The sequence below is a fragment of the Lissotriton helveticus genome, unplaced genomic scaffold (assembly GCF_964261635.1).
Source record: "Lissotriton helveticus unplaced genomic scaffold, aLisHel1.1 SCAFFOLD_445, whole genome shotgun sequence".
NCBI classification, from domain to species: domain Eukaryota; kingdom Metazoa; phylum Chordata; class Amphibia; order Caudata; family Salamandridae; genus Lissotriton; species Lissotriton helveticus.
Genome location: NW_027612029.1, coordinates 512,156 through 527,063, shown reverse-complemented (window position 1 = coordinate 527,063; position 14,908 = coordinate 512,156). Strand labels below are relative to the sequence as shown.

At 37.3% G+C, this 14,908-nt stretch overlaps 1 long non-coding RNA gene across 1 annotated transcript; it reads right to left on the bottom strand.

Moving 5' to 3' along the window:
- Positions 1–6,223: 6,223 nt before the first annotated feature.
- On the bottom strand, positions 6,224–14,307 carry LOC144807599 (uncharacterized). The gene is made up of 3 exons (XR_013606351.1): positions 14,184–14,307; positions 7,177–7,252; positions 6,224–6,271 (listed from the first exon to the last, which is right to left on the bottom strand). It is a non-coding gene; the product is annotated as an uncharacterized LOC144807599 (long non-coding RNA).
- Positions 14,308–14,908: the final 601 nt, after the last annotated feature.

Genomic DNA, 14,908 nt, shown 5'->3' with positions numbered 1-14,908 from the left:
CATACCTATATTGATCAGCTATATCGATTACCTTTTTTTGATTTGGTATGGACCTCAGTCGCTAGGAACTGAATGTATTCAAAAGCTAGGGATCAATGATTTAAATCTGAAGTTCACTCACAAAATTGGTAAATCAGTAAGAACCAGCATGAATTTTTGGATGTAAGTATACAGATTGTGGATGGCAAATTAACAACTAGTCTTTACAGAAAAGATTTGGCAGGTAACACAGCATTCCGTATGGGGAAATGCTGCGGGCACGTCGCACGTGTACAACCAATTCGGGCTTCCAAATAGAACAAGCTAAAACGGTGCAAAGATTCAAACAGTGAAAAAGTTCTGCAGAGATCAAAAAACAAAGTGAACAACAAAACACAAAGTGATTTACTTTTCAATCAGATGTCTAGATCAGTGTCTCCGTCCAAAACCAATTCCAATGAGGTACCTAAAATGATCACAACATACAGCAGGGGGGCAAATGCTTTAAGAAAAGTGATGAAAACTCACTAGTGTCTCAGGGCGGCAGATCCAGTAATAGGCAAACACATGGGAACGGCACTCAAAATTACCTATAGACGTCCTAGATCACCGAAGGACCGCTTGGTCCACAGTTACCCCCAAGAAAATGCCCAAATACACTGGCTAAATCCAGTTAAGGGGTTTACCATCTGTAAGGCTTGCAAAGGAAGTAAAAGCCGTAGAACCTATGCTACCAGTTCAGGGTTAACAAAAACAATCACAAAAGTCTTTATCTGCACAAGTGATTTTGTTGTCTACGTGCTGGAGTGCCCTTGTGGCCTCCTGTCCATGGGCAGCACGAAATTACAATTAAAAATGAGAATCTTACAGCATTTCCGTGCAGTTAACAATCTTGATTTCAACTACCCAGTTGCCAGACCTTTTGTATGAAAAACATCAGAGCAACGTCAATCTATTACAATTTTTTGGAATAGAGAGTGTCTTGACCCAAATAAGAGGAGGAGACAGGGAGAGAAATCTCCCTGTCCTAGAATCCAGATACATTATCGACCTACATACTAAAACACCAAATGGATTAAACAGTGGGGAGTAATTGGCAACCCACATAGGATGTTGAACTTAGAAAATCAGCATCAGTAACAGCAGCAGCCCTTTGCTTGTCTCATGTTTTAAGGCAATCACAATTGTTTTAAACATAGGTACGTACTATAGTACCCGTTTCATTTACTCCCCACCCAGTTGAGAACAACAGCATTTGCTGATTGTATAAAAATCACTGTATAAATAGATAGTAACAAAATAGGCGATTCGACAAACTAACCTGGGGATATTTATGGCTGTTCTCTATCCTCCATATTAGTTTTGGATATGATTTGGGTTCCTAGAATTTCTAGCAATAATCACGGATGGTTCTTTTAACCCTTTACATGCTCATGATGGTTCCACGCCTTCATGAGTTACGAGCGGTATGTGCTCATGAAGGTGTGGACCCATCATGCAACTGCCGCTCCACCCACGCTCCATCTACGCAGCACTAATTCCCCCCCTGTGCGGGCGAATTAGTGAGTGGGCGGCGTCATGAGCACATTCCGCCCGTGACTCATGATGGCGTGGAGCCGTCATAAGTAAGGGAGCGCCACACCCACCCCCTAGCCCTACCCGCAACCACGGTGAAAAGGTTAAACACAATTTGTTTGTTTTTTCTCATTCACCACTCTTCTTTTTTCTTATATGATGTGCTCTGATATGCAGCATTTCCCTGTTGTCCTGAATAGCAGTCAACTCACGAGAGTTTAGTAAATGAGTACATTACTCAAGATTGATTAAAGCAGAATGTATTTATTATAATGCATAATGATGATATGATGTTTTAAATTGAGTGCATTACTCAGAATTTACATCTGTCCCTGACTACGAGTATAATAGCCTAGAATTAACGATGATAGTGCGCCCCATTTGGGCTATGATTTTCGAGATGATACCTATAAAAATATGCACTTGCATATGTGCATCTCGATAGGTTTATGTTCATTGATATAACATATATATTCTTGTAGGAACTCTTATGTGGGATCCGCATTACGCATTGTTTTGAATTAACTTTATTGACACACCATGAACAGTATGACATGCTTCAATTCAATGTTTAAGTTTACCCTTACTGTGACCCTATGAACAGCACAATCATGCCTGAATGCTAACATAACTGAACTTATTATGAAATGGACAGCAATATAAAATTCATGGTACCACAGTGAATATTTTGAATATTTATAGATGTTATTTTCTGTCATTAGGATTGCCTTTCATCACGCGTCCTCTTGGTGCACAATAAAGTAATTGTGCAGTCTCCTGGTGTGCAGCTCCTTTGTTTTCTTTGCCAACTTGAGGATATACTTTGGACACTGTGCATATTTACGGCTGCTGTCACTGTCACTTTCAGCTGGCACCAACACCGTGGGAAGGCAAACTGGCAAGACTTTTGTGTATATATATATATATATATATATATATATATATATATATATATATATATATATATATATATATATATATATATAATATATATATATATATATATATATATATATATATATATATATATTCACTGAAAAAACCATAGGTTATAGACCATATATAGTTAGGAATTAGCATTTACAAAACCTTGAAAATTCACTGAAAAAACCATAGGTTATAGACCATATATAGTTAGGAATTAGCATTTAAAAAACCTTATTTTACTCACACAAAACCATTGAAATTCCATATATAGTTAGTTGCACTAACTATGTATCGCGCACCCGCAATCCACTGCTGATGATGTCACATATTACATCATTCATGACATGGTCAGTGACATCACTGATGACATCACTGATGACATCTCAAATGACATCACTGATGACATCACTGATGACATCTCATTTGACATCAATGACCACATCACTGATGATATCATTCATGTGACAATACAATGCATCTCCTCACATTTTAATATAACCTCTGTTTCACCCAGTGTTAAATACAGAGTATAATTTTTGAAACCATTGACACACCAATACTAGTTACTACATACGTACTCACTGATTCCTACGTCTACACACACATTCACTCATTCACCCATACAATCATTCATACATACAATCACTCATCTTTACAACACTATCATATGCACTCATACACCTATACAGACACTCACACTCTGCCACTCATCCATGGAGTTACTCACACACCTAGTCAGTCCTGTAAAGAATCAATCACACTTCCATTTTCTTGTCTATACAGTTAAACATAGAGCACCTTACATTTTCAAACATATAGTAACACATACTTACTTTCTTATACAATCATTGATACAAGTACACATTGATCTGCACAGAGTCACACACCTCCCAGCCAGCCACACACACACTCAGTCTCCCATACAAATACTTGGACAATCAATCAATAACCCATATAGTTAATCATATAGCTACTGATCAACACATGCAGTAGTTTACAGAACAACAGACATAATGATGCACAAATTAAGACAGTTTAGTCACTAACCCATGCACTCAGTGAGACACATTTAATCACTCACTCATACATTCAGTCATGCACCTACTAAATCCTTCGTCCAGACAGTTATACATCTACTCATTCTTCAATATCTAAAACATATTTAAACTTTACAGAAACACACAGTCACTGGATGATGTCATCAGTGATGTCATCAGTGATGTCATTTGAGATGTCATCAGTGATGTCATCAGTGATGTCACTGACCATGTCATGAATGATGTAATATGTGACATCATCAGCAGTGGATTGCGGGTGCGCGATACATAGTTAGTGCAACTAACTATATATGGAATTTCAATGGTTTTGTGTGAGTAAAATAAGGTTTTTTAAATGCTAATTCCTAACTATATATGGTCTATAACCTATGGTTTTTTCAGTGAATTTTCAAGGTTTTGTAAATGCTAATTCCTAACTATATATGGTCTATAACCTATGGTTTTTTCAGTGAATTTCATTGGTTTTTTAATAGCTAATATCAAAACCTTTACAATGTATTATTCTTTAAAAAGAAAAATATTTTTTACATGTTTTTTATACAATTTTTTTTGTATTTTTTTTGTTTCGCTCCCAGTACGCGTACCGGTTAGCTTCCCGTTAGCTCAATCCGGAGGCGCGACCCGGTACGCGAACTGGTAAACGTTCCTTTTGCGCACCTCTCGCGTTACAAAACAACATGGTGACGCTTCGCGTCAGCATGACGTTTCGCGTTCTCGCGTAATACGTCATATTACGTGCTACGTTTGCGTACCCGGAAGCGCACCGGTACGCGAACCGGAAGCGATCCGCGGCGCGGCGCCGACCGCGTAATGTAAACATAGCAGGTCATGTGACTCGATAATAACACTTTTCATTGGTTCATTTCACTTTTGGTTTCCTAATGATGTAATACAAGGTCATGTGATCTAAAATGGACACTTGTCATTGGTTTAGAACTTTTGTTTTTCCCAAATGATGAAAACCCCTCCTTCTTTCATCACTCTGACTTTCATCTTGCTGAGAGAAAGACCCTTTATTGAGACTTTGTGATGGCTTCATTAGTAGCTTCAGCTGGTGCTAGCCCACCACCTCCACCAAATCCAAGAAAGAGAGGACCACCTGCAGAAGTAATTCTGCAAGAAGAGGAAGAACAGGAAGAGGAGGAAGAGCATGAGTTTTTGCCAGAGGAGCCCAGGAGGTACAATCGACAGGAGAATTATATCTGGCAATTCTACAGAATTCCTAAGGGGCAAAAGAAAGTGAATGCTCGTTACGTGTTTTGCCGCATATGCGGTGACAGATTGTCAAGGGGCACCGATAAAAAATATAGTTATGGGAATCATACTATGCATCGGCATATGAGTAGGTGGCACCCAAATAACTATAGTGCTGCCCAGCTACGTGACCAACAACAACATCCCCTCCAAATGGCAAGAAGATCGGTGGTTCCAGAGGTGTCGGGACCAGAGGCGAGGGAGGTGATTGCAAACATCCAAATGTTGTTTGGTCACGTAAAACAAGTGTGCGTGGAATGTGGCGCTTTCATCTGCTACAGAGAAAGTAGCATCACTTTGATTTTGCGAGCAATTCAAAATCATATTAATGTTTGCACAAAACGCACCAAAAAATAAATTCATTTTTTTTTTTTGCTCCTGTTGAGCCCTTTATAATGGATCGTTTTTGTTTCCCCCCCCCCCAAAAAAACCAAAAAATTTTTAAAAACGTTCAGAAAATACAAAAAAAGTAAAAAAATGTTCAAAAAATACTAAAAAAAATATAAAACAACAAAAACATAAAAAAAAAAGTTCTTTTCAGAACTAACTCCCCATTATAAAAAAATTAGTAGAAAATTTGGAACTCTGCCAACCTGTATTTCTCTTAGTTCGCTCCCGGAGCGCTACCCGGTACGCGTACCGGAAGCTAACCAAAAAAATATTTTTTAAAAAAGAACAGTAACTATAAGGGAAGGAAATACACAGTTATGTTAAAAGAAAGACAGCTCTAGGGAGTAAAATAAGGATACTGTTACCTACAATCCACTGTTGATGATTTCACATATTACATCATTCATGACATGGTCAGTAACATCAACAGCAGTGGATTGTAGGTAACAGTATCGTTAGTTTACTCCCTTTAGCTGTCTTTCTTTTAACATAACTGTCTATTTCCTTCCCTTATAGTTACTGTTCTTTTTTAAAAAACATTTTTTTGATCAGTCATAAACAGTGACATTAATAGAAACAGAGAGAGTGAACAAGAGTGAAGAACTATGGTCCTCCTGAGCCACCCTCAGAAAACCAAGGGGGTCAAGATACATCTACCGTGCCCCCTTCTACCTATTCTGAACATTATTTGCCCTCCATCTTGTATCTTGATTCGAACGAAACACAAAATGGTGGACTGCCATAACGCTGCTGGTTTGCGAACCGGGCAACTTCCCAGGAAGCGGTCCCCAAAAAAAAAAAGTTGGGAAAGTAATTCACAGACACTAAGAGTAATAGAGATGGAGTGAGTGAACAAGACTGAGAAACTATGAGAACAGAGGGACTGAGAAAAAGAGTGGAAGGAGTTGAGTAAATAGGTAATAGAGAAAGGAATGAGGAAAGTAGCAAAGGCAGGAAACTGAGGATTAAAGAAGTGAAGCAGTGGATCTAATAGTAGGTGAATGTGATAGAAATGTAACGAAAAGAGTACAACTATTTACCTTGTAATTGCTGTTAAATTAATCACATTTTATTTCTATACTTTCAATCTGTGAAAGAGAGAACCAACATTTAAAAAAAAATTAAAATATGTATTTAAAAATTACAAAAGACAAGGGAAAATATTGAAGGACAAATAGTTTTTCAACAACTTTGACACTGACAGAAGCTTCTGCTTCTCCAGGTCCTCTACACAATGCTAAAGATATACATTTTAAACTAACAGTATCTTGATGCAGATGAAGTGAGGACTATCTTAAAACATGGTGCATCTTTTGCATTGCTCTTGTTTCAGAAAAGTGTCGCTTCAGTATGCCAATAACATGTCTCCTATCCAGAGATTTGTTTGAGGTGAGGCCTACTCAGAGTTCAAGATGAGATTTACACTTGTTGAAGTGTACAGAGGAGATAATATCTGTGAAAGTCTACTAATGAAGTGAGTCATGTCCACTGCACTCTTCAACAAAGTAGAAACCTCCTATGTTTCCCTGGACAGACCTAAACTTGATCTGCACAATGTGATTCGTAATGATAGGAAACTCAAGTGATGTAATTGAAATATGTGCAATTTATTTTGCTCATTTCACAATCACATCACTTGTGTTTCCTTTGCTTAGGTATCTCATTGTGCAGATGTAGTCCAGCATATGAAAGATTACGTAGAAGTGCAGCACTGCATACAATAAATTTAACACTTACAGAAAACTCACCTTCTCCATGCCTCCTACACAGTTCTACATATACATCATAAATGCAAACAGTACAGAATTAATTATACATGTTAAATGGTTTATTTTTGCTGTTCTCAGAATGTATCAAAATTCACTAAAAACAGTGACTTGAAGGTATTCATCATGTAACAGCGGGGAAAAAAAAACACAATCAAAATGATTGTGTTTAAAAAACCCATACAACATCAGAAAATAAAATTCAGAACTCCTTAAAGTTAACTTACTTTCCATGACGTCCAAGGATGTCCTATAAACAGCTTACACTCTTTTGTGCTGTTATTACTTTCAGCCCGCCACTTTCTGAAAGAAAAGCTCCATCGTTTTTAAAAACACGTTACATGCAATAAATGACTTCTTGCTCTCTACCACTATTTTCCACAAGGCCAAATCTAGTCAGAGATATTTATAACTCTTGGATTTCTTGTAAGCCAATCCCATCATTTGGCATTTCCGCAACTTTCAGAATTAAAATGTTGAAGATCATTTTCACAATCCTGGAATAATAATATCTTCCCCTTCTTGGTCAGTCATGTTCTACATTTCCTATGACACTGATACTGCTTAATATGAAGCAGACTTACACTACCTCTATGAGTACTACAATTATTTAATTCTCTACATCACTTTTAATCACAAAGCAATGTAAAACAGTAGACAGCATTGCAGACTTACATTCCCTCTACTCCATGTTTTGATTGGCTGCTTCAATTAGCTTATGAAAAGAAACAATTTTTCTGAACTCATTTAAAGTGCACATACATCTCCATAATGTCCAATCCTTTGATTAGAAGTTATGTCTCTGAACTACACTTATCCTCAAGGCCAAATTGTGTAGGAGCCATTAGAACTTCTTGAAATTCCACAGATCATATCCCGAGATTATTTTCCTAAAATTTTGGTTTTAAAAACACCAGGTAAGAGTTTTTAAGGTCATACGGCAATTTTTTTTTGAAAATTAAAACAGAATCATTGCAGAATGACCATCCATTTCTAGACTTTAAATAAGCTGTGTAATGTCCTGATGATATTGAAGGGCCGTCATGATATATAATTGCTGTAGTTACAAAAGTCCTTCCTGATATTGACAACTGCGAAGCTACAAATTTTTTTATTAAAGTTGTCAATTTTGTTCCATCAGGCCTACATCGTTGGAACATTAAAATGACGTACTGGCCATATTTTCGTATAAATAATGTGGACATCATTTCAGATTTACATTGGCTACACTCCATGCTGTGATTAGCAGCGTTTACTAGCTTATTAAAGGAGACTGATTTACTGTCTGGCAAAGTTAAATATATAAATCTTTCTGAGTCTACACTAGTAGTACTTGATACCATACAGTTCTCGCAGTCATGCTGCCATTGATAAGAAAGCCCAAACAGCTGATCTACATCTACACCTTCAGCATGTAATACATCAAGCATATACATTAAAAACTCCTGACAATCTTGCTGAATATTTTGAGAGAATTGTGTTTGCCCTGAACATCTGTCTAACAGGTTTCGAATTTCAGACACACTTTCTATTTTTGTTCTATCTGTGCTACATTTCTCTAACACAGAATTCAACAAACTGCAAAATCTTTGATCAGAATTGACCACAATCTCTTCTTTTACATTTTTTAGAGAAAACAAAACATTCATTACTACATTAGCATAGCAGTTGACACCAGAACTGTTTTCAAACTGAAAACCAACAACATCTTCAACAGAATCCTCTTTGTTTCTGCTTGTAATTTTAGGTTCATTCACTTTTTGTCTTTTTGCTACAACCTCCCCAGTATTGTTCTCATTTCTTCGTTTCCGGCCTACCAGACGTTTCTCAAACAAAGGAAACTGAGGCAAATGTGGCGCATACTCTCTTCTTAACCTATTGTATTCCTTAACACAATCTAGATCTGCACAAATGTTTCTGACATCACACTCAATCAAGTACAATCCCGATAAAGTTCTAACTCGTGACAATGCCACATATGCCATACCCTCCTTGAACACAGAACTGCCAATATTCACCAATGCAGTGTCTACACTTAAACCTTGCGATTTATGAATTGTCACCGCATATGCCAAGCAAACAGGGAACTGCTTACGGCGAACATATAAGTCTTTTACAAGCAAAAATCTAGCAGAACAACGAGCAATTAGCTGTACTTCCTCAATGCCATCAAATTTAATTTTTAAAAATTCAATTCCATCTCTATTTCTGTATTTCACAAAATCAACAACATTACCCATTGATCCATTTACCAGACCTCTTTCAACATGTAAATTCCTTCTTAAAATTATACGGCAGTTCAAGCACACATTCAGAGTCTTTTCAAAACCTGCAGTTTTAGATATAGTCTTCTCTAATGAATCCAATTTTGATTTCAGATTCTCAGACAAAATAATTGTTGATCCCATATGCTGTACTCTATCAATAGCTTCCACTTTCACAATCTCTTGCTTTTCTAAATGCAACATTTTGTTGTTAAATTTGGCACATTCTGCAAGAGTTGGCATCAAACATATTCCAGATTTCTTATCAGTAATTTTCTGAAAAATATTCTCAGGCACAACATCTTGTTCTGGATATAAATTTGACAGTAATCGTGCATGTAAAGCTTCTTTTCCATGCTCGGTCACTTTTCCAATTCTAACATCTTGTAGAATAGTCTTGTAAACTTCATCCTTTGCCTGACGCATATTTTCATGCAGTTCAGCATAATTGAAGTTTAACCATATATTGACGTTGCCAATGCTGCCTAGGCACTTCCTGGTATCTTCATGCGTGAGCATTTTGAACACAGGTTGCCCTTTCACTGGTGTCAGCTGCAGAAGATCTCCGAAAACAATGATGTGTTTGCCACCAAATAACACATCATACTCTGTTTTGAGAACTTCTTGCATCCTCAAATGCACAAAGGCAAGCATGACATTGGAAACCATGCTTACTTCGTCAATGATAAGAAGTTTCATTTTCCTCAAGATTCTTGAAACTTCAAAACAAGCATCTCCAGATAGCTTGTGATATTCTAATTTGTTGTCATGCTCCACTGGCAGCATCAGTAAACGATGTAAAGTAATCCCTTTAATATTATGTGCTGCCAGTCCAGTTGGAGCAGTGACAACACAAGACAGCGATGACTCTGTCCTTTCCTGCAAATAGCATGAAATTGCTTTAATGAGGAAACTTTTTCCAGTTCCCGCTTCTCCACTCACGTACAGTCGGACAGGCTTCAACGACGTACATGAGCACTCTTTCTTATCATGACTTAATCCATGATCAATTTGCATGGTAACTTCGTCATATATTTTCCTCTGCTCAACGTTGAGTTGCCTTTCCAACTCTTCTAAGTTAACCACATCCTCTTGAGCATGTGCCATGGCTCTTTCCACCTCATTCATAGCAGTGGCAGCTTCATTTTCAATAAGAGGTCCTCCTAGTGGATCCTGACTCAATGAAGCAGAACTCTGACTGTCCTGAGAACTGTCTCTGGCAATCTCGGCTGCAATTGTTGCTTCCTGCTCAATTTCCGCATTCAACATTTCTACATATTTGGGAAAAGCAGGACATTCTATGGTCTCCTTGGCGGCATTGAAAGAGTCTTCATAACAGAGGAAATCTCCAAGCAGTTCCTCTTCTGCACGCCAAGGCTTGAAAAGTTGCAAAAGTGCTAAATAGAAAAACTCCTTTTTTTCAGGAGATTCGCCACTCAATTTTCGATGGTTTATCAAGTGGCATTTTCTTTGCTTCACCAGACATCCCTCACTTCCTATTACAGCATACACTCCTTTCTCAGTATCTTCTTTGATGTTCCTCTTGAACATGTAATTTTGCAGAACCTCATACAGACAAACATTCTCGAGGTGACTGCTTCGATTTGGATAATATGTATCCAACATGTTGGTCTTCAAAATGTCGGTACTGTTTGGCTCCTTTTCCGCCAAATACTCAATTTCCCGCACAGGTTTGAGAACTCGATTACGCGTTGCAGCAAGACCAAGACTCGCCCAAACGATACTCCTGGACTTGGCATAGAGACTTGCTGAAGACAACCGGTCAGAACATTCGTACGCTCCGATTTCTCGATGCGACAACATCTTCAGACTGAAACTGTACAACTTCTTGCTGAGGCTCTTTTCATGGGAAATGTCCTCCCACATATCCTTCAATTCTGTCTTCTCTTTTTTGGTGATGTAAGACGTCACATACCGAGCCACAGCCATACAGTTATCAGCCACAAACTGTATATCCATGTTAGCATTCCACATGGACAAAATCACCGGGTTGTAGTCGTTGATGTACTTGGACTCTTCGTTCCTCTTCAAATTGTAAGTGTTTTTAGGTGATTTCTTCATGACATTGTGTCGCAGCGAAGACATCAAACTGTTTACTCTTCCTTTAGAAATCACCGGTCGTGGATAGCCGAAACGACATTTAGTGTAGAACTTGTCCTTGTTTCGGAATTTACGACGGCAGTACTTTCCACATCGATGGCTTTGGAAACGCAGAACTTTTTCTCTTAGGCTTTTCTTCTCCTTTGCGTTTGGAACAGCACACGTAGAATACTGTTGGATGAAACTCATCACTGAGTCATCTGGATCCGTTCCAAATTTAGGTGCATCCTTGATCCACAGCAACATATGTATATGAGGAGCACCTCTTGCTTGGTACTCCTTTCTCCAGAAGAAATCCAACACCTCTCCAAGAGGTGGATTCTTCTTATTCATGATGAAAGACATCATAGCTTCAAATCTATGATTGAAGTACCTACATACATTGACTGGATCCAAAGAGCACAGTTCTCCGGGTGTCTTGAATTCGATGTTTTCTACGTTAGCATTTGCCTCTCGTAGAAATTCAAGTAAGTCTTCCCAGCCATACTCGGCACAGCTCAGAGTGAGGAACCATGTGGGAGTACCTAAGTTCCTCAGCATACATTTTAAATCACCATGACGACGGTACCAGTACTCATTAGTACCACGCTGACACGCCATGAGATTAATCAGGTGAGAATCCAAAATACTATCTTGGACATTCACTTTATCCATAAAATCACTTGCCGAGATATTTTGCATGTGTATACCACTTTTCAAGATGTGGTTCACTGCATATGACAGTCCAGACAGATCGCTTTCAAACAGGAGATGAAACAAATATGGAATGCATTGTCGAAACCTAGCATCTCCTGCATACAATCGCAAAGTCCGGTATTCAGAAGCAGGAATTTGATGAGGTCGCTCATCATATCTTCCTCCCTGACCTGTTGGAAAAAGCTGTGGGAAACACCGAGCTTCCAAACTTTGCTCCCAAACACTAATGGGACTCCCTTTGGCTTGTTTCATTTGAAACAACTCAATAGCATTCCCCATGACTTCCTTTGAATGCAAAGGATGAACACTATAATGTTCATATATTTCCTCACTAGTAGAGAGTTCTACTTTCTCAATTTGACCAGCACACAAATCGCTATCCTCTTCCTCACTTACTTCCTCTTCTTCAACATATACATTCTTATAGTATTTATTATTTTTTTTCAAATACAATGTTGCCTTTTTAACTTTCCTAACATCTACTAAATCTTGCCATATTTTCTTATTCTTTGTCGGAACCCCATTAACTAAGATAACCAGAGGTTCCTCTTCCACTTTTTCTACTCCAATTGTGTTAATGTTTTTCTTCAAATCTAGAGGCAAATAAACAACTCTTCCCTTTAATCCTCTCTGTAAATCTGATGGAGGCAATTTCCCTGTCTTTGGCTCCATTCTTACAATAGCCTGAAAGGGATGGATACTTTGAATCAAAATAGATTCATAAGTATTTAAGTCCTTCAATTCAGAAGGAATCTCAACCAATTCCAGATTATTATGAACTGCTCTAGCAGGCATCTGGTTTTGTTTTAATTTGTTACAACAATAAGTACACACACGTTGATCCAATCCCAAATCAAAACAATTTTCTACCATCAAGTATGTTGCAAAATCCTTCCATTCACTATTATTTTCCCTTTCACTTTTTGCATATAAATCCACTAACTTAGTCTGATTCTTATAATAAGTGCGTCGACAACACACACAAGTGAAATTAGGCCTCTCACTTGATTTCATGTCAAACGTCGCAATTTCCCTCTGGAAATTATCTGTACTGGAAACATGTACAGTATCTTCCAAATGACCCTCTATTTCTTGCTCAATTTCAACATTCTCCTCTTTACTTCCAAAGTAACAAAACTCAATTTCTTCACATATATTCCTCACATCTATTTCAGAACCATGCAGAAGAGCAGCACATAATTGTTTCAGCATAATTGCTGGACTCTTAGCATAATACAACAGTCTAACTAACTTCCTCACTTTGTTATGATGCACTGCTAGCATCCTGAAATGATGAAAAACACTCTGGCATACTCTCCTGGAAAGACAAGCCAGTGAATGACCATGCAAACCTGTCACTTCTCTCACTCTGCAAGGATCTAATTCTTGCAACAACCTCATTTTCTGCTTCAAACTTTTCTTGTTAAATGACCGTACAAAATCACAAAGCAAATTGATAGAATCCTGTCGCACACTGCAAATACTACTACACTTCCAGGTGTACACAGGACCCTTAGCACGTCTTCCTAAAACCTCATTACCTAACAACTCTTCTGCCTCTGTTGTCACAAGTTTTTCTTTTTCAACTGGACAACCATCTTTCACTTCATAAGCACGACCACTGATGTCAACTGCATGCACCAAATCATTATCCTGGAAATAACTCTCTTCATTAAAAAATGCCTCACAGCTTGAACTATGTATCCATTCTCCAGAAAAAACTTCACAAAAATTACTACGATTAACTATTCTCTTCCATCTACTATTTCTTTTGAAATCAAAAATTGCCTTGTTTAGCTTCCTAATTCTATTGATTATCAAAATAAATAACTTACGTTTAATTTCAAAAGCCTGATCAATAACTTTCTCAACTTTTTTTTTTCTCCTATAAAAAACTAATTTCTGTTGACCTTTCTTAATATTTTTTAACAAATTGCCAATTATCCTGTTACGGAACATTCGTTTACGAATCTCCGTAAACTGTTGTTTCCTTCTACTATCATGCACAGATTTATCTCTTGCTCTAGCAGTAACATTTTCATTTGTCCTTTTCTTTCCATTTGATTTACTTGTGTTGTTATGGATTGAAACATTTTCTGTACTAATATTTTTTTTATTTGAAATATTTTTTATGAAATATTTAGAGCTCTTACCCGGTGCTTTCTTCATCGCTTGAGAAATCTTTTTGTTAGAGGACTGCTGCATTTTTTTTTTCTCCTGCTGTCTTTGACGTTTTGCAGCCTTCATCTCTCTTATTTTTGTAGGCATAGTTGAATCTGAGGAAAAATATAATAAAAATGTTAATAAAAAAATATTATCAAACAGTAAATCAGTAATAGTGATCAAAAACATAACACACTACTTGACATTTTAAATAGAAGATTTTTTAGTCCTTGCAAATTTACAATACAGAAGTAGCAGAAAAGAAATGAGATTTATATTTATGTTACCTATGCTATTTTATATGTGAATCTGATCTAATTTTATGAGCATATTTTAATATTTTATTGAAGACACTACACATAACCTGTTTTTGAAGGTGTCTTTATTTTTAAATTAAACGGTTTACCTTTTTACTTTTTATTCATTATAAATTTTAAAAATAAATGTTTATAATTCCAAAGGCTCAAGCAGGTCATCTTCCCATCCTATATCATATAATTCGGACAAATCTGCATCCTCATCACGCTCTTCTTCATCCTCAGGATTTAAATCATCCAATGGATCAACATCCACTGATGTTTCAATTACAAGTTCAATGATGAGGTCAAAATCAACTGATTGCAGATTGTCGCTCATGTTGAGGTTGTCTTTATCTTTAAAGAAAGACAACAACAATGAGATGTTGCAGAGTAAGAGACAAATCTCACAGATTATA